General features: G+C 44.8%; 2 long non-coding RNA genes across 3 annotated transcripts in view; both read left to right on the top strand.

Annotated features, from left to right (window-relative positions):
* Positions 1 to 4,696, top strand: part of LOC106032762 (uncharacterized) — a 61,725-nt gene extending 57,029 nt beyond the window's left edge. Inside the window, exons 6-7 of the long non-coding RNA XR_010824815.1 lie at positions 3,718 to 3,812; positions 4,150 to 4,696. This is a non-coding gene — a long non-coding RNA (uncharacterized lncRNA). The remainder of the gene's footprint in view (positions 1 to 3,717; positions 3,813 to 4,149) is intronic.
* Positions 4,697 to 4,826: 130 nt separating this feature from the next.
* LOC106032653 (uncharacterized) lies at positions 4,827 to 17,785 on the top strand. Of its 2 annotated transcripts, none has more exons than XR_001204975.3 (3): positions 4,827 to 6,773; positions 8,964 to 9,153; positions 17,481 to 17,785. It is a non-coding gene; the product is annotated as an uncharacterized lncRNA (long non-coding RNA). The 2 variants fall into 2 exon arrangements; XR_007160653.2 differs by lacking the exon at positions 17,481 to 17,785 and adding an exon at positions 9,450 to 10,017.
* The last annotated feature ends 33 nt before the right edge of the window (positions 17,786 to 17,818 follow it).

Below are 17,818 nucleotides of genomic sequence, written 5' to 3'. Positions count from 1 at the left end.
ATGTGCTTTGCCAGTAGCTTTAATTCACCCTCACTTTCTCTTCCTAGGATTGTCACTAATAGACAATCACTACTTCTTAATTATTATTTAAGTTTAATACCATATTATTACTGCTTAATGATATGAGTACTTTTAGCTGTGGTTGGTCAGAGAAGCCACTTTGCATTTCAGGTTCCTGAATAGGTACGTTTGCAAATATTTTGCCTAGCACTTCTCTTTAGGAAGAGTTGAAATTCCACGTTTCATGAACATGCTTTTCTGAGTCCTTTAAACTCTTTTTTCTACAAACACATCAATTACTCTGGGAAAGGCAGTGAACTTTTCTCAGATATGAGCAAAAATAAATTAAAATTTGAATGAATATAGGCTTATTGCTTTGCTTCATTGCTTATTGGGTTTTATTTGAAATAGAAAAATATATATTGAATTAGGTAATAGGAGCTCTACTGGAAAGTCTTTGTTTTGCAGCAGATGCAGAAGAGCTTTGTGATGAGTTAACGTGGCCTGGCTCATCCCACCTAATTTGGGGTGTTAACTGAGGCACACAACTCAACCTGATTTTTGGCAGTTGCCAGAACTGCTCTGTGATGCGTCTCCCTCCCAGCATAGAACAGGACACATTATAGTCTGAAGAAAATCAAGGAAATCATCTCCTTCCTAAGCAGTCATGACCTGAAATGCTCAGACTCCTGGGAGGTGCCTGCTGGCTGAGGCCGAGCAACCTGCCTGTCTGCACCCTGCGTACTTTTGCCTTCGTTCTTCAGTTGGGGCTGGTTAGGCTTTTTATCTCTGTGTGAATGGCCTTCCACACTGCTGGCCAAAAACTTCTGTTTATTTATTTATTTTACAATCAACCCCGTGAAACTATAACATTTTCCATTTCCAACTGGAAAGCTCAGCTCTGTGGAATAAAAATAACACATTAGCCAGCCGGCAGCGTTGTGTGAGGAAGTAGGTAAATTTTGCTCCTGCAGAGAGGCGCAGGCAATTAAATTCGTGAGCTCTTCCCCAGAAGAGTTATAACACTCATAGATTTGCTTCTGTTCCTTTCCCTCCCCACCTTGGCTCCCCTCGATCCCAGGCAGGCAGGATTGACTTCTAGCAGTCCGCGGTGCCTCTGGGACTGCCAACGGACTTGTTAAATTGTGATAATAATTTTAGGCTGTTGGCCACACATTTGTTATGAAATGAAGTAACTCTCTTCACATGAGCTGTCAGACAGAAATTACTTTTAGTCACAATCAATCTAAATTTCAACTGGAGACTTGAAGGTGAAGGCTGTGAACTTTGCTACCTATTACAGGCCTGTGAAGCCATCCAAGCTTTTTCATTTTTAGCTAGATCAGTATTTCTGTATTCCTCTGCTGCAGAAAGTATTGTTTATGTGCTATAACCTCGTAGCATTAAGCACAATAAATCCTGTATTTCAGGAAACTATCTCCGTTTGAGATTTAACTTCTTCGGGTCAAATTCTGACCCTCTCTCTTCTTCTGGGGAAAGTTTCAGGCCCCATAGCAGTAAAACCCAAAAGCAATTAAAAAACATTTATTTATTTATTTATTTTATTTATAACATTTCATTAGGCTCAAAATTATCCCTGTTCTTCTCATGCATATGTTTAAGGTTTATCAAGCAAATGACACTCTTGTTATGCTCATTATAAAATATTCACTCTTGGCATCCTGAGCCCATGAACCGAGGCTTTAAAGAAGGAAGGAGCCTGACTAAGAGATGATGAGTGCCCGTAAGCACTACAGCATACTTTGTATTCAAACATTTCTCCCACATACCTTTTGCTTACACTTCATTTTTAATCAAGCAAAGTGAATGCAACCCACACCAAACCCTTTACCTAATGCGGAGTTTAATGACCCTTTTAGTACCGGTGCAATGGGGCTGCTTCTCTCTTGCTGCTGTTCTCGTCTAGCTTTGGAGAGTTATAAAAATGACTTTTAGGTATGACCCACAAATGAACTGAAAGGCACACAGAAGCAGTGTACTCATCCAGCATGAAATCAAAAGCTAATCAATGCAGATTATGTTAGATTAGCTAAGCAAGTAAACAATTAGCCAAGTTAATGCCACCTACCCTGTCTTTCAGCACCAACCACTTAAGGAATTTGTCTTCAAAAAAAGAGTGCCAGTTCCTGTTGGTGACATTGCAGGTTGTGGGATGAATTTTTCAGACTTGTGAGTCTTGAAGAAAAATGAAGGAAATTTTACTAGGAAGAGGGGTCAGCTCTTGGGAATGAATAGTAGGTTTTGATGTGAAATGATGACACAGACTTGGGAATTCTTCTCATGGTCGAGCCATTGCACATAGCAGCCTCTTGCCAGGCTGGATGATACGATGGGTCCCCGATGAGATGAGGTCGCCCTGGCTGGGTGCCCCTGCACCACCACCCTGCAGCACCATTGCCTCTGCTCCCTGCGGGTCTGGCCCTAGTCGTGGAGGTGGTGGCTGTTACACCGACATGGAGAGAACACAAGCTCCAGCCCCAAATTCACACCCAAATTCAGATGCCCCACTGCCTCTCAGGAAGACAAAGCTGCTCGAAGCCTAACACTGGAGGTTCGGATCGACTTTTTACTCTTTAAGGTCACAGTGAAAATGAAATTAGCAAGTGGACTTCTGGGACAGAAAAGCCTGCTCATCACTTTGCCCTTTGCTTCGGGTCTCATAAAACTTGCTGCTTCATTTGTGCAGGCTCACAGTCCTGGAAGCAGTGTGTATGTCCAGGTCTCTTGACAGTATCGCATCTCACTTCTGAGTCGGTCTGCCTTGCTTTTAGTTCTGTTTGGATTAACACGAGTGCTCCAACAAAAAGAATAATTTAGCAATATTAAACTAGTTTCAGAGCATCTGTTTGCTAATATCACTGTTACCAAGCTACAGAAAAACCGTGAGTCTGACTTTGAGGTTCTCCCACTAATGCAGGAATTAAATTGTGTTTATTTGCACAGTTAATTCCCTAAAAACAAACATAATCCATTTTTAGCTGATGTTTTTACATGATTGTTGATGAAATGGAATTCATCCAGTGGTCGTATCTAAAATATAATATTACCTCCTACCATTAACACAAGCTGTTTTAATTTTTTTGTTGTTTTAAGTAAGTATTGCCAACATAATGTAGCCATCGAGATTTCAGTGGTCTTCATTACTTGCAAAATTTGTGATCACTTGATTTTTTTTCTTCATGTTATTATTCCCTTTGCAAAGGATTAAATCACATGTTAAACAAGGTTGTGGCCACTAAAAAAATTTAATTCACGTAATGCGTTATTACTTTGTTCCAATCAGGGAGTTGCATAGCAGGGCAGCTTGGCACGCGTTTTCAGTGGTGGAGAGCATGCTGAGTGGAAGGGAAATCGCGGGAATTTTAACGTGTTTGTCATGGGATCTGACACTGTAGTTTGATTAAACCAGCCCAGACATTTCATGAATGTGTAAAACGCTGAAAATCATTTTTTTGTTGTTGTTAAATTAGGGTGTGACTGCTTAGGACCAGCCAGCATCAGCCATTCCTTTTATTTGGATTTCCCCGGAGCCTTCAACAGCAGAATTTGCTCATGTTTTATTTATATATTTATTTATTTATTTATTTATTTATTTATTTATTTTGTTGGTGTTTTTGTTGGTTGGTTGGTTGGGTTTTTTTTGATTGTTTGTTTTTCCAGTGCTGGGGGCAGATGATGATTATCTTTGCACCACAGATAGCCGGTACCTTCACCCTCCTGATCCTTCCATCCCTGACCAGCCTCGTGTACCCAGCACATTGAGCAAGACCCTCCTCTGCCTTATTGCTGCTGTGAGTGTATTTATGATGGCAGTTAGTTCCTTTGCCATTAAATGAGATTTGGTGAGTAAGTGGCAGGGGCAAGCACAGGTATACGTGCGTTATCTCACATAGTGCTGTGAAATACGGCCTCATAACCTTGGTGGTAGTGGGTTTCCTCTTCCCTCAGCCCAGAGGATCCTGCTGGCATAAAGTAAAAAGTCAGCCTTCTCAGCAGAAAAATGCAGAAGGTCAAATACAATTTTGTTAACAGGGATTTGGGGTATTTTTCCACTTTAACAAATTAATTATATTTCTTTTTGATCTTCAAAGGCTCTGCTGAATCATTGTTTGTTCCTTTTTTTGGCAGGGAAAGCTGTTAGCAATTCTGAGAAATAAATTGCAAACACTTTCGAACCTGAGGCCAAAGCCTGCTGGCATTTAGGTGTTTCCAGATGGCAAATGTATGAGGCAGTGAAAAAAGTAAACTGACACCAACATCTACAGAACATTTTTTGTTTTTACCAAAACAAAAAAGGAGAGATGTATACAGAAATTCTTAATCTGTCAGACACTGACTGTGATTTGTAAACATAATTTCTTAAAAATGAAATCAAGGGTCTTGTGGCTGGCTGCGTAACAAGTGAATGCAAGCAGTGATTTCCACTGTATACTTTTTCAGAAAACAACCTTTTTATTTCCTTCAGGCTAGGAAGCTAATGCATACTACAGTGATCTGGGCTGGTCAATGCTGGTTAGAAATAGACGGCCCAAAGCGCCAGCGATCAGGTGCTGTATTTTTATGGGAAAGGATGTCTTGTCCACATGGCCAAGCGTGCGTGTGTTAGGACATTTGGGTGATAGACGGTGACTAGCGGGGACATGTGAGCATCACTCGACACGGGTGCCTGCTCGGTCAGGACCCAGCTGCTGACTTCTTATCACGTGCTGACAACGTGACAAACGGACCCCTGCCCACCTGATAAGGGGCAAGGGGATTCATTTTATAATTTTATTTCAGACTTTTTCTAAGGGGTATTTTGTTGAACTCAGTGCTGTTTCCCAAGCAGCCGACCCTCTCCCCTGTATGTGGAGGAGAGGAGGAGCTGCCCCTGGGGCAGCGCGGCCCCATCACACCCGGCACCTGCAAACCCTTCCCGTTTCATGAACAGAGAGGTGGCTCCCGAGCTGCTCCTTGTCCCTCCTCCAGCCCAGCCTAGGCCCAGGAGCTTTGGGCCTGTTCTGCTGTCTTTGCGCACGCCTTAACGCTTATTCAGCTAACAGTCTGTTTGAAATATGAGCCTAATCCCCGGGTAATGTACTATTCCTCTTAGATTTAACTTGAACTGATCCCTACAGAATGAATTTTTTAGCAGGACAATGTAATCTGTCCGTGACATCTTGACAATGTGGTCCAGAAGGAAAATGGGAACTTCTCAGACTTGCAATGTAAATGAGAACCCACAAGGACATGCTGTGGCCATCGGTACTGTGCAGAGAGGGTGAGATCCTGCCAGACTGCGCTGACTTTGGCTCCCCAGAAAGGAGGACATCATCATCCAGCCGCCTCCCATCACTTCCCCTCACCCAGCTCCTCGCTGACCTTCTGCAGGTGCCGTGCCAGCTCCCAGCCCTGCTGCTTGGCCATGGCTGCAGTACGGATACGAGGTCCAAGAAGGGTCTGTAACATTAAAGAGAAAACATGGTTTATTTTTCTTTTGTGCCAAGTCTACGGCTGGATTTTTGCCAAGCAGCTCCTTGTGGCTACATGGATTTCCATTTATCCAACAGCTCAAATGCGTCTGGGGATCATCGTAACTGATTGTTATATTACCAATACTGTGGGCATTTGTTGTGTGACATAGGTCTCTGGATGCCTCCATGGTGTAAATAATCCAAGGAACAACATAGCAAGATGTCACATGTCACAGCCCCATGCAGGAATAAATCTAAGGCAAAAGAGCCTAAATGTGAAAGCAGTCAGTTTGATATGAGTTTGTTTGATTTGTAAATAAGACTGATTCAAATAGAAGCATTAAGCTTTGTCAAGTTGTAGTCATAGGCTGACTTCAGTTACCTGGAAGTCTGAATTGGTTCAAGCTTCAAATACAACTTCCTTTTAAGTTTGAAACCATAAAAATGTGACTCAAAGAATACAGATGAAGAGAGTGGCAACTAGACTAAAGGGAAATGGTCTTGAAGTGAATTGTATGCTGCTGAAGAAAGACCTTATACCATTTTTGAGACCTTGACATCAATGAAATTCTATTTATTAGTGTCGTGTGTCCCCTCTCACCCCCACCCCCATGTATCTGCACTTCTGCAGCTTGATTCTGGTCCTATTGGCTCATCCATGCTCATTTCTGTTGGTGGAGTCCATTCCGATCTATGTAGTTATTGAGGTGGAACAATAAGCTACTCCAAATTAAGTGCTTTTGTGTATATATGTGGATTAATGGACGAAAGAATAACCATCATCTGAGATTTCCAGACACCTCCTTTCTCCATAACATCCTTACCATGTTTTCTGACAAATACCACGGAACAGGAAGGATCCGATTATCTCCCAGGCTAGAGCAGCACCTATGAAAACACGACTAGCAATTCAATTTGGCTCAACTGGAAGTGAAATCTGCAGCCAGAAGAGAGAGTTTGACATTTCTGAAAGGCGAGAAGCTGAAAGATGCATCAAGTCAGACATCGCAGCTGAGAGACCCCCAGTCAGCACTTCGTAGCCTCAGGCACCCGCGTATTGATCTGCACTAAGTCATCTGGAATTCACCCACCGCTAATTGATCCAGGAGGTTGTTAGAACATGCAAGGGGTGTTGCAAAACAGCAGATCTTCGCACGCGTGGAAGAAAAAACTGTCATTTTTAGGGCTGAATGCACCTGGAGGGACGGTGATGGGGGGGAACCATTGGAGTGTTTCTTTTTGCATCCTGAAAGTCAGAGCACTTCTGCCAGCTGGTTGCCATGACCCATCCAAGCTCTGGTGAGTAATTGTGGAAGTTTGTGCACTCTGATTCACTTCAAACAATGTGTTGTGCAATGACAGTAAAGAACAAAAGCCTATCAATAATCAAGAGGTTATGGTTAAAAAAATTAATGGCTCTTGATATAAAATTGGATCTCCAGGTCTTCACTCATCCACTTCAGAACCTAGTTCAAAGCTATCCAAGGTAATAAAAGACCTTGCTAAAATAAAAGACCTATCCAAGCTAATAAAAAACTTGACAGAGTTACTGTGTGTCATTTTCCAGGGAGCTGTAACTACTGCGTTATAGCCAGTTCATTGAGAACTAAGTACAGAGCCCAAACACTGACGAAGCTTTGGAAGAAAAATGAATCATTGCTGGATCAGATACAGACACAAAAGTGCTGTGTTAGAGGTTAAAACCATTCCAGGAGCTGAATGCTTTTGCTGCATAGAAAAGGATGTGACAATGAGTTTCATTTAAAGACTGAATTCATTTGCCACAGGAACAATGAGGTTTTGCTTTTTTAATCAAAATGCAGACAAGTAATTTCTTAGGCAAGCAAAGCTCTGAATTATGGTAGGGAAGATACAACATGAGTAAACAGTCTTTTCCGTAATACAGCTATAAAATATTATAATATACATATACATGAAATAAAGAAGTGATTGAACTTGTCATTTAATTGTACTATCAGATTTGTAGCTTGTGAAAATGTCAGAGAAAATAACACAGTGTGTAGGATAGGTCAATTTATTAATTGTGGATAAATTTTGAGCCTACTCCAGTCTGCGCTATTGTATTTCTTGTTTATAAGTATTCACCAACTAGCTTGGATAAATAATTCCCAGCCAGCAGGTTAGTCTTTTATAGTCTTCCCAGTTTGATTACTTCCTGGATGTCTGCTAGGATCGGTGACTGGTCCCGGGGGTCACAGAGCATCATTTCTGCCTGAACGCCTGGAACTTTTCCAGTAGGAGAGTAATGTTTAGCATCTGGCCAGTCTGAGCTTCTCAATGATCTAACATTTGTGAAACTCTGAATATTTAAGACCTTCCAAACATCACAAGAAAAGGGTTAATCTATTTATTCATGAATATCTGTGTACCTCTTGCCCGTTCTCCAGACCAGCTCTGTTTTGGCAAGCTTCACAAAATTGAATGACATAAAAACTACTCCAGATAAACCAGTCCCACTGGGGACCAAATCGTGGTCTAGTTGTTCATTGTCACCCCACATCACTTGGGGGCTTTATCTGAATAAGAATGCAGGACTCAAACCTATTAACTAGCAAAGCAAAAATGCAGGTTAGAGATGAAGTCTGGGGCTACTGAGATCGAAATGATCTGTCAATATGTGCTTGAAGTATAAGTCGTGGTTATTCTCAAGAAAACACACAGTGACATGGAAGTTTCTGTTTGCTAGAGGAAGAACACTTGTGTCCTTTCTCACAGCAGGGGTTTGGAGAAACTGCCCTGATAAAACAGCCACCCTGTGCATTCCAGCAGAATGCTCAAAACCAGATTTCAGGTAGTCTTTAGAGCACAGAAGTTGGATTTTCAAAATATTTCAAGGCCAGCTGAATGGGTGGAGGCCTCTAAGCTTGAGCACATCTCCTCTCTGTGCTGTGGCATGCTTTTGGCTTAAAGCTGCTCTTACTTAAGGAGACTTGTTTGTATGTTGCTGAGGAAGCCTGGAAGGAAAGAATTATTTCCTGTTTTTTTGTTTTCATTTTGAGGTTTGAGGCAGGGAGAGTATATTTAAATGCAGATGTTTGATTGTACCCGTGTGCCCCGAGGGAGACAGGATTGCAAAATCTTCATTAAGGCCATGCGAGAGGCAAAAAACGTAAAGAATAAAAAGGATTCAGCTCTTCATATTATTCACAGACAGGAATACATTGTCTTGAATATTAGCTGTGGGTCTCATCCCCTGAGATCTGAAAACGCTGACACAGTGAGGAGTTTTGAACAGTTTTCCAGACGTTAGGGAATTATGCAATACACAAGGAAGGTGAGATGAGAATAGGGACTAGATACATTGTCCCCATCTCTATTTCTCCCTGTTCCAAATGCATTAATATTAAAAATAAATAAATAGCAGCATGTTTTGTAACCCTGTCAAAGAAAAAGGAGAAACAAGATATATACCGCCTGCTGTTGAGACTAACTTTTTCCTTTCTTTTCCATTTGTATCTGAGCTAATAGGAATAATAACTACCCCGCCTGCCCACTGACCCATCTGATGTGTTGTTGTGCTAATCCACCTCTACCGGTATCGACTGCTGGTCTCTGAGGGGTTGCCTTGCGGAGTCAGAAATAAATTACCCATCAGAATCAATGAAACTCCTGACTATGGCTTACACAGACGTAGCTCTGTCACCCGCACTGGCACATGGTAAGTGCCTGACAATTACCTACATACTTGGTATTTTGGATGGGTAAGGGCACGCAGACCTCCTTAGGGAGAAACCCTCTCATCAGCGTATGGTCACTTTTGGACCATCGCTATTTCTTCATGGTACCTTGGCGTTAGATAAATTAAAGTATCTTAAAAATCACCATTGGTTTTGCTCGTGGGTATGGAAACAAAATACAAATTGAGAGCCGTGACATCGATATCTGAGTGATATTGAGGTTAGTATACGAAGATGATCTAATGAAGAAAACTTCCTTTTCTTCCCATTTCAACAGCTCTCCCAAAGCCCAAATAAAACTGAGAAAGCATAAGTACATCGCTGCCTGTGTTGTACCCAGTACTCCTCGGCTTCAAGGTAGTTTAGTTCTTTAGTGGTAAGCTACCAGATAAAGATGGTTTACTGACTGCAGGTTCAGTAGTGAATCGTGAATGAAAGATTGTGAGTGAAAGAACCAAGTCAGTCAATGGGCAACTGCCTCGTGGCTATGGGAGATCCTCTGGTATCATTAAAATCACAGCAGAGGGGTGTGCATAGTGGGAAGGTGCCATTAAGTGGTGGTGGAGGTGGAGTCCAGAAATCAACAGCAGCGCTAGGCAGATTTAAAGCCAGGTCAAGTAACCTCAGGCAGAGCTCACCCAGGCGTCCTGCACTGCCACCGAATCGGTGCCGCGGGTGCTAATGGCACCGTGGCTGTGCCTGCACGCAGCTGCGCACAAGTTCATGGCTCACATCAAAGTTCAGGGCTGGGGTGCATTTTGCAGCCCTCTGCTCAGCTCTGCAGTGCTGCGGCTGGCAGGGCTGCCTTTAAACCAGCTAAGTATCTCCCCATGAGCTGCGGTGGCGTATTTGCATCGTGGCACAGATGTACCAAGTGTACCGCCGCATATAATTCTGCAAAGCCAACATCTGGTGCCATTAAATGCAGTAGAAATATCGCTGTTGGTTCTAGCGGGCCTGGTAGCTCCTTTATTTATTTTGCATTTTTTTTTCTACAGGAACTGAAAGTCACTCCTGTGATTAAGTAACCTGTCGGAAGCAGTCAGAGCTCCGACTCAAAGGGTTGGTTGGTGTGAGCAATAACATGGCTGCTCAAAGCTGGGCGACATGAACAGGCTTTATGCTTTCTTCCAGGTCACTATCTATTACTTTCAGAATGGAAAATTCAAAGATCAGAAGGCACCTAATAGGTTGAGAGAGACAATGCCTTATAAAAATGTTATTGCTATCGACTTGGTGGAAGATTTGATTACAAGGAATTGGCAGGGAAATGATTTAGTACTAAACATTGATGACTGTAATATCCAAGAGTTATTCTGGACAATAAGATACAAGAAAAAAAAAGCGTTTTCTTTTACTGTGGGAGAGACTGTTGCTAAAAGGGTAACAGAGACTCAGCAGAGTGATGATGAAGAGCGATAGGCTTCTAACAGCAGTTCCAAAGCAACAGAAAACTGTTGGTAGTAGAAATTTGGCCAAACAAGTAAAATACTTACAGAAATATAATTCCACAAGCAGCTAAAACAAATGTAAGATTATTTTTTTCTTACTTAAAGTATTTTATCAAGCAGTGCTACAAGTGAATGGCCATAAACAAGGTAAAACAGCCCAAAATCAATGTCTACCCATGGCCCCAAGACAGATTTGTGGAAGCCATTCAACACATTGCTTTCTTGCTGGTGTGTGTTTGAGCCTTAACTGTGAGAAATTTCTTCTATGGGCGAAAACCACAGTCCCAAAAATTCTCTGTCAAGCTAGATTATTTCCCCACTTTCTCCCCTTTGCCTTTTCCATCTCCCTGCACATCGTTCGAGCTGGAGTTTTATAACTAGTTGTTTGGGTTCGGCTCGAGATTGGGTTACAGAGCAGCCAAGTAGCTGTCTGCAAGGAAGTAAAAATCTTAGCACTAGTCCAACCAGAGACTCTTTTATCTTTAAAATACAGCATTACAAAGCCTAACGTCCTCCAGTTTTATTAGCTGTTCTTGAGGGGTGCTTAGCTGGCAAGTGCAGCATCTGGCACCGCCTCGGCGCGGCTCTAACAGCCTGAGCACAAACCTCCCCACCGCTGCACAAATAACCTCTTACGGGGCACAGTGGTGGCGGTGGCAGGTCCTGCTGTCCCCTGCTCCTGTCCCCTCCAGGAGCGGGTCCTGCTGGAAGCACTCGGGGTTTGCAGGATGCGACCCTTGCAGATGGGACCTTGGTCCCTGCCGAGAGCGGTAGCCACTGCCGGTGGCCGGCACAGCATGCCGAGAGCCACGCGGCGCTGTGCTTTTAGAGTAAAACGTCTTTTTTTTTTTTTTTGCCCCTTTTAGCTCCCTGCAGTCAAAAAGGAGGGGCCGCAGCTGTGGTTCGGAGCAGCCCCTGATGCGTGCCCAGCAGGTACAGACCTGCGCTGGAGCCGGCTGATGCGGGGGGGCCGTGCACAGCCGGTGACGTTCATTGACCGGGAGGGGAAAATTCCTGTGCAAGTGGTCTCCACTGGGTATAAGACAGTACCAGTGACATTTGCCTCTTCTCTCAGTGATAAAATGTATTTATTTGTGAAGTAGATCTTAATCCATCTCTGAGAAGTGTTTTTAGTTTTTTTGCAGCAGCATTTATAATGATTGAATGTGTAGCTAGAGAGGACATCTTTCTGTAGCAATGAACAAAAATAAGAATAACTTTTCAGCATTACCGTATATCAATAGCCAATTATTTTTGTATGGATGGGTTCTGGTTGGCTGCTAATGGACTGACAATGAGATAAGTCTTCCAGGAGAGAAACCATCATTTTAAAGATAGAGTGGCTGGCCTTTTAATTTTAAGGTATTACCAAAATCACACCTTTCACCTTTAAAAATTGTAAATGATCACAGTCCTCTTCTAAATCATTTCCTTGCTTTTTGAACTGAGCCCGGCTAATGCTTTGCAAGAGTTTGTCTTTCTGAGCAGCGACGGTGCCATTTACATTTCTTAATTTTTCTTGAAGAACGTCATCCTCCTTGCTTGCACTCTGCCTCCCAGCCTGCTTCCTGGCCATCTGTCTGCAGAGGGGGTTTAAGGAACCTGTCGCCAAGTCCCCCTCGCTCCCGTCTATTTCTTGAACTCCACGTACCGCACAGATATGTGCTGGCGTAAAGTGAAACCTATTAAGTGATGAGATAAAACACAAAGGTGCTTCAGAAGACTTCAAATGTTTCAAATGAGGCAGACTCACGTTTCTCGCTGGTTTTTCTTCAGCTTTGGTGCGCTTTCTTTCATCTCCACGCGCTTCATTCCCCTGCCCCTGCCCGTCGGACCTGGGGCGTTTTGGCGAGGAGGATGAGCGGCCCCCTCCCTCCGCCCGGCCGCCCACTCACCTGCTGCAAGCCCGAGCCCTCTCAGCCCACTAAAGCTCATCATTTTACCGTTACTCTTAAAAACAAGTTGAAAAAAAAAAGATCGCCATATGCTTCAGAATACGCACCACGACTTCGCTGTGACATGACTGCACTTACAAATAGCCAAGGAGCTTGGAAAAAAAAGCTAAATGCCTTGTTATCCACCGTGCCCGTGGATCAAAGTGCTTTTTTGTCTTCAGATAAACACCGTCCACTGGCTTTGATGCTGTGCATCTGGGTGAGGACAGCAACAAAATACTGAGAGATGGGAAAGCAGAGGAATACAGGTGCCGTTCCGAAGCCCCGAGCTGGGTCGCTGGCTGGGGGTCCTGCTCCCCTGGGCCCTGTGGGAATCACAGCCACCAGCCTTCTGCGCTCTACTTCACGGGGCTGGAAATGGAGGGGGATGCTGGAAGCTGCCAGTACTTCAGCTCAGGTATCTGAGGTTATTTACTCGACCCGTTCGCGTGTCCCATACAGAGCAGCCAGCCTGCTGCACTGACAGCTCCTAGGAGTTCAGAAACGTGCCTGGAGTCCCTGTGACATTTGATATTCCAAACTTTGCCTGGTAGCTGATGGTTCCTTCCTCCAAGTGACATATTGATTGTGGGTACACGTAGGGCGAGTATGATTGTGTTCAGTATTTTGAGCTCATCATCTGTTATCCCATTCGCATTGTCATCCCGGGCCCAGACAGTATCAAATTGGAAGCAGTAGTGTAGAAAATTACGAACAAATCAAAAAAGACTACAGCTGTGAAATGAATCAAAGCACTGTTTCTACATTTAGTATTTCCTTTGGTATAAAACATCTTTTACGATTTATTTTTTTATTATCCTGGGCTGACAGCTACGGAGGCAGGGACCAAGCACTAAGCGTACCACCGGGGCCAGGTGGGTCACTGCTGTGCCAGCATCCAGAGGCATTTACCCAACAGAGCAATAATTTGCTAAAACATGATTGAGGCAGAGAAGACTGGGTCACCAAGGGCAGCACCTCTCTAGATCTGAGCCTTGACCCACTTTGACCACCTGAAGGACATGCCTCTGGTGTGCAGGCTCCTCCACGGCTATCCTTGCTGGTAGCACCCCAGGAGAACGGCGCCCACAAAATCCTGCCCGGTTTCAGCTCTTGACCTTGGTCCTCTCCATCTGCTGCATCTTGCGTGGTTAGAAAGGTTCAAGTCTGAGCTCCATGTCAGCTTTTCAGAGCAGCCTCTCGGTGCGCTAACGCTGTACCGTGAGAGCAGGCTTTAAATATGTGTGTGTTTGTATGAAGATGACCGCATTAAATTTAAGCAGAAATAAATGGTAATTTAACTGGCATGGATACACAAGGCTGACATAATCTCTAAAGGTTTGAGGCTGCTATTAAATTTGTTCCTCCTTATTAATTTGTGACCAAGAAGATAATGAAAAACTGGCAACTCTGAAGTTGATATAAAAAGTAAGAGATATACAGTTGGCATGGAGAATTTTATGTGCTGTCAAAGTGAAAAGGCTTTGCTAAATGTATGTAGGCAAAGATACACACTGCCATCTTAATGAGCAATTAAAAGATGGACTCGTAATAATTGAATCGTGACTCTTGTCACATTTGTATTTGTCTAATATCCCTAGTTTGGGTTGAATCTGGTTTTGAGTTCCTAGTTTAATCAGGTCTGATTTAGGCTTTCAGTTCAAATAACAAAAAGTGATGAGCATGAATCTTGTTGTCCTATTACTCCCTCAGCTTCTTGTTCCCAATGAATACAATGTTCTTTTAAAACCTCATGTTTAATTACTGCATTTAAACAGCAGGATCGGACACAGAGGTGGGGAGTTGTTCAAAGTTTGAGTTTTCAAAGAGAAAATTGCATCTTCCTTTCTGCAGATCACTTGCTGGATTTTGGAAGTACTTCAGATGGATACCAGTTAATTCCTTTGCTGGTAAAATCAGGGAGCCTTGGCTACGCTCATTGCTCTGTTTCTTTTTGCCTTTTTGTTGTTGTTTGATTTTTAATTTTTTTTAAGCCCAATAAGAGAGGACCATCTGTTCTTCAAAACTCTTTCCCTTAAGCTACCTGCAGTGGTCATTCCTGCACGCTATCGAATCGTCAGTGGCACGGGGCTCTGTGCTGCCAATCTGCCGTTCAGAATTTCTCATCAGACTCTTGAAGCCGCATCAGTCAGAGCTGACAACAGTTTGCACATTTCCAGCTCCTCTCACTCAGATACACGAGACCAAGACTGGCCCAGGTGCCTCCATTTCACAGTCCCTGTTTTTGCCCAAGTCCTATTAAATGTATCGCCACTTGCAGCTTCAACTCCCCTACACTTGCAGAGTGCTTTCACTTGCTTTATCGTTGTCTGGTTTTTATATTTTTTAACCTACGTGTGTGGGGGGAGAGTGCTTAATTCTCATTCCAGTGGGCTGTCCTGTCTTTTTATGAAAAAATAATTGCAAACTCCTTTCTCTGAATAGGAATCCTCCCCTCCTAAGTCTGTCTTTAAAACCATCTATTTTTTCTTATCCTTCTAGCTCCAGTCACTGGTTTTTGGGCCTCTCCAATTCCCAGTTCAAAGGAAAGCAACAATTATTTTGCTTCAAACTCATCCAGCCCTGAAGATGAAGAATTTATCAGCTTTGCCCTGCTCTGTAGCAGAGCTGCTGGCTCTGCCCAGGCTTTGCAGCCAGGCGGACAGCAGACGCCCCCTCAGCAAAGCTCCCACCGCTCTGGGGATGCGCAGAGACGTCCCAGGGGCTTTTAAAAGGTGCCATCTGTGAGGACAAGCACATCTTCCTCAGCCGAGGATTGCCTCCCGCAGCTTAACTAGCCTCGAATTGCAGGCGTTTGAAAAGGAAAGGGACGGAGCTGGCTGGAGGACGGGGGTGCAAGGCAGGGTGCTTGGGTTTATAAATGGTTTCAGGCGGTGGGAGAAACTGGAAAGATTTGGAACCAGAATGTCAGAGAACTGGGAAGGAGCCCAGCATGTAAGAGAAGTCATCAAAAATGGCTGTTGGTACCTGGCTGCGCACCTGTAACGTCAGGGAGGGGAGTCTGGGCTCCTGGGGGAGCTGGGTTAGGGACACGGTCACCCGGAATTGATGGAGGAGCAGACAGGCACTTCGCGTGAGCCGGATTGCCCAATCCATCACCTGCCCGGGGCAAATCCGCTCCTCGTTTAGCTGTCTAAAGCAAGGGGCTTGGGTTTGGATGGGGTAAAATAGGAGGGACTGGCTTTCCCCGGGGCAGGACGGGGGAGAGCTGGGTACGTGATGCGGGGCCTGGGTAGCACCCATGCTCGGGGCCAGGTGGGGTGTGCTTGGCCTGGTTTAGGGTGGCTTTCTCCAGCCCCCTGCTCCTCGAGAAGCCGAGCTGTGTGGAAGGAGGAGGGGGACCACCTCTGGGGGGAAAAAACGAGCTTGATATTGCAATTCCCCAATAATTCCCAGAGAATACCTTTCTGCCCCAAATTCAGCTTGCGTGGCCGAATTTCATTCTGGATGCTTCAGCTTTTGGGGGGTGGGTGGGAAAAAAAACGGGGTGGCACAGGCAGGGGCCTGGGGTCTGGGGACTCGGCGCTGCCTCGCCGCGCTCTCGTTCATCTCAGCCCCAGGGGCCACGTGGAGACGCAGCAGGCACGGGCTGTGCATTTAAAACCGCACCAGAATTATGTAAAATGAGCAAAATGTGCCAACTGCTACAAGCGTGTCGCAGCCAGCGTCACCCCAGCAAGCTGTCCGGGGTGAGGAAGCCTGACTTCCTCCCCACCCCGCGTCCTCAGGCGTGTGCGGATATAAATAAACAGGGGCTGCGTGGATGCCTCACGTGTCTCCTGATACATCTCATGTTTATGTCCGACTTTAAGAGAAACAGAGAAATGACTAAATACCTCAAACTGACAACACAGACAGTCTGAAAGATATTTTCACAGAATAAATGATGTGGGTAAGTGGTTAGACTTTTCTTTCTTTCCTTCAGGAAATGGGAAGGAGTTGTCTCCGCTGATATTATTTCTGTTTGCTGATTTTTTTTTCCCTCTCCCGCAGGAAAGAGGAAAAGATCTCACTGAAGATACCGTTTTTTCTCTGATTAGATTTCAGTTTTATTTTTTTTTAAACCCCGGACCTCTTAAGCCTATAGGCCAGGTATGAAATATGCACTCGCTGGTTCCTGTAGAACACTCTACAAGGACCCACTTTGTAGTGCCCATGCACAATTCACTGTGGATGCTCCCAGTCGCGTTTGTGATTTATTTGTTTTTAATCCAAATCGTAAATCAGCAATTTCAGATCATTCTTGTTAGGAAGAAGGAAATCAGAGCAAACAAGAGTCCCTACAAGTCATCAAGTCATCAAATAAACTCTTTTTTTTTTTTTTTTTTTTTTTTTGGTAAATGCTGAAGATATTTTGGAGGTGCAACATTTAACTGGCCAGACCTAAAAGTGTGAAAAATCCCAGAAAGCGCACCTTGCTTGGTATCTCCTGCGGAGAACAACACTACTAATAATGAACAAGCCTACTCTCATGGAAGAGCCTCTTCCTACAAGCTCACGGCTAATTTTGTGACCTGATGTGATAACAAGCAGATTGTCTTCCAGCCTAGAGCTGGTTTCTGGGAGCTGCCCGTGTCTTCTTAAAGAGCTGCGCAGGGGGGTCCTGTCCCTCGCACGCTGAAGCCAATGACAAATGCAATTTAATTCACTAGGATCCAGCTGTAGGGCTGTACATCGGAAGGAACACCGAGAGCGACATGTTTTAAGAGGTCTTTTAGACTTCTGTTAGTAACTGTGGGCACCCGCTGCTTCGCGATGGATCCGGCTCGTGCCAAATTCCCCTTTGAAACCCAGCACCCCAAACCCCTTTACAGCCCCACTCCTCCCCCGTAAACACTCAACGCCTTCTAAAAAAGAAATGAGCAATGATTATATCGATCCTTTTTCTTTTTTTTTTAACAGATGCGACGGCGAAGAGAACGAATGTTAACGTTTGCCTTCCCGCATGGCCACGGCTACCCGGCACTAGGAGCAGCCCCCGGCCGCGCCGCGTGTCCCACCGCCAGCTGCCGGTGGTCCCGGTGTCCCAACGCGGGGCTGGGGGGCCCCAAAGGGACCCCCCCCGTCCCCTCGAGGCCCCAAAGGGACCCCCCCCGTCCCCTCGAGGCCCCAAAGGGACCCCCCCCGTCCCCTCGAGGCCCCAAAGGGACCCCCCCCCGTCCCCTCGAGGCCCCAAAGGGACCCCCCCCGTCCCCTCGAGGTCCCAAAGGGACCCCCCCCCCGTCCCCTCGAGGCCCCAA

The sequence above is a fragment of the Anser cygnoides genome, chromosome 14 (assembly GCF_040182565.1).
Source record: "Anser cygnoides isolate HZ-2024a breed goose chromosome 14, Taihu_goose_T2T_genome, whole genome shotgun sequence".
In the NCBI taxonomy this organism is placed as follows: Eukaryota; Metazoa; Chordata; class Aves; order Anseriformes; family Anatidae; genus Anser; species Anser cygnoides.
The sequence above is the reverse complement of the archived record's forward strand: the minus strand, read 5'-3'. Positions and strand labels throughout refer to the sequence as shown.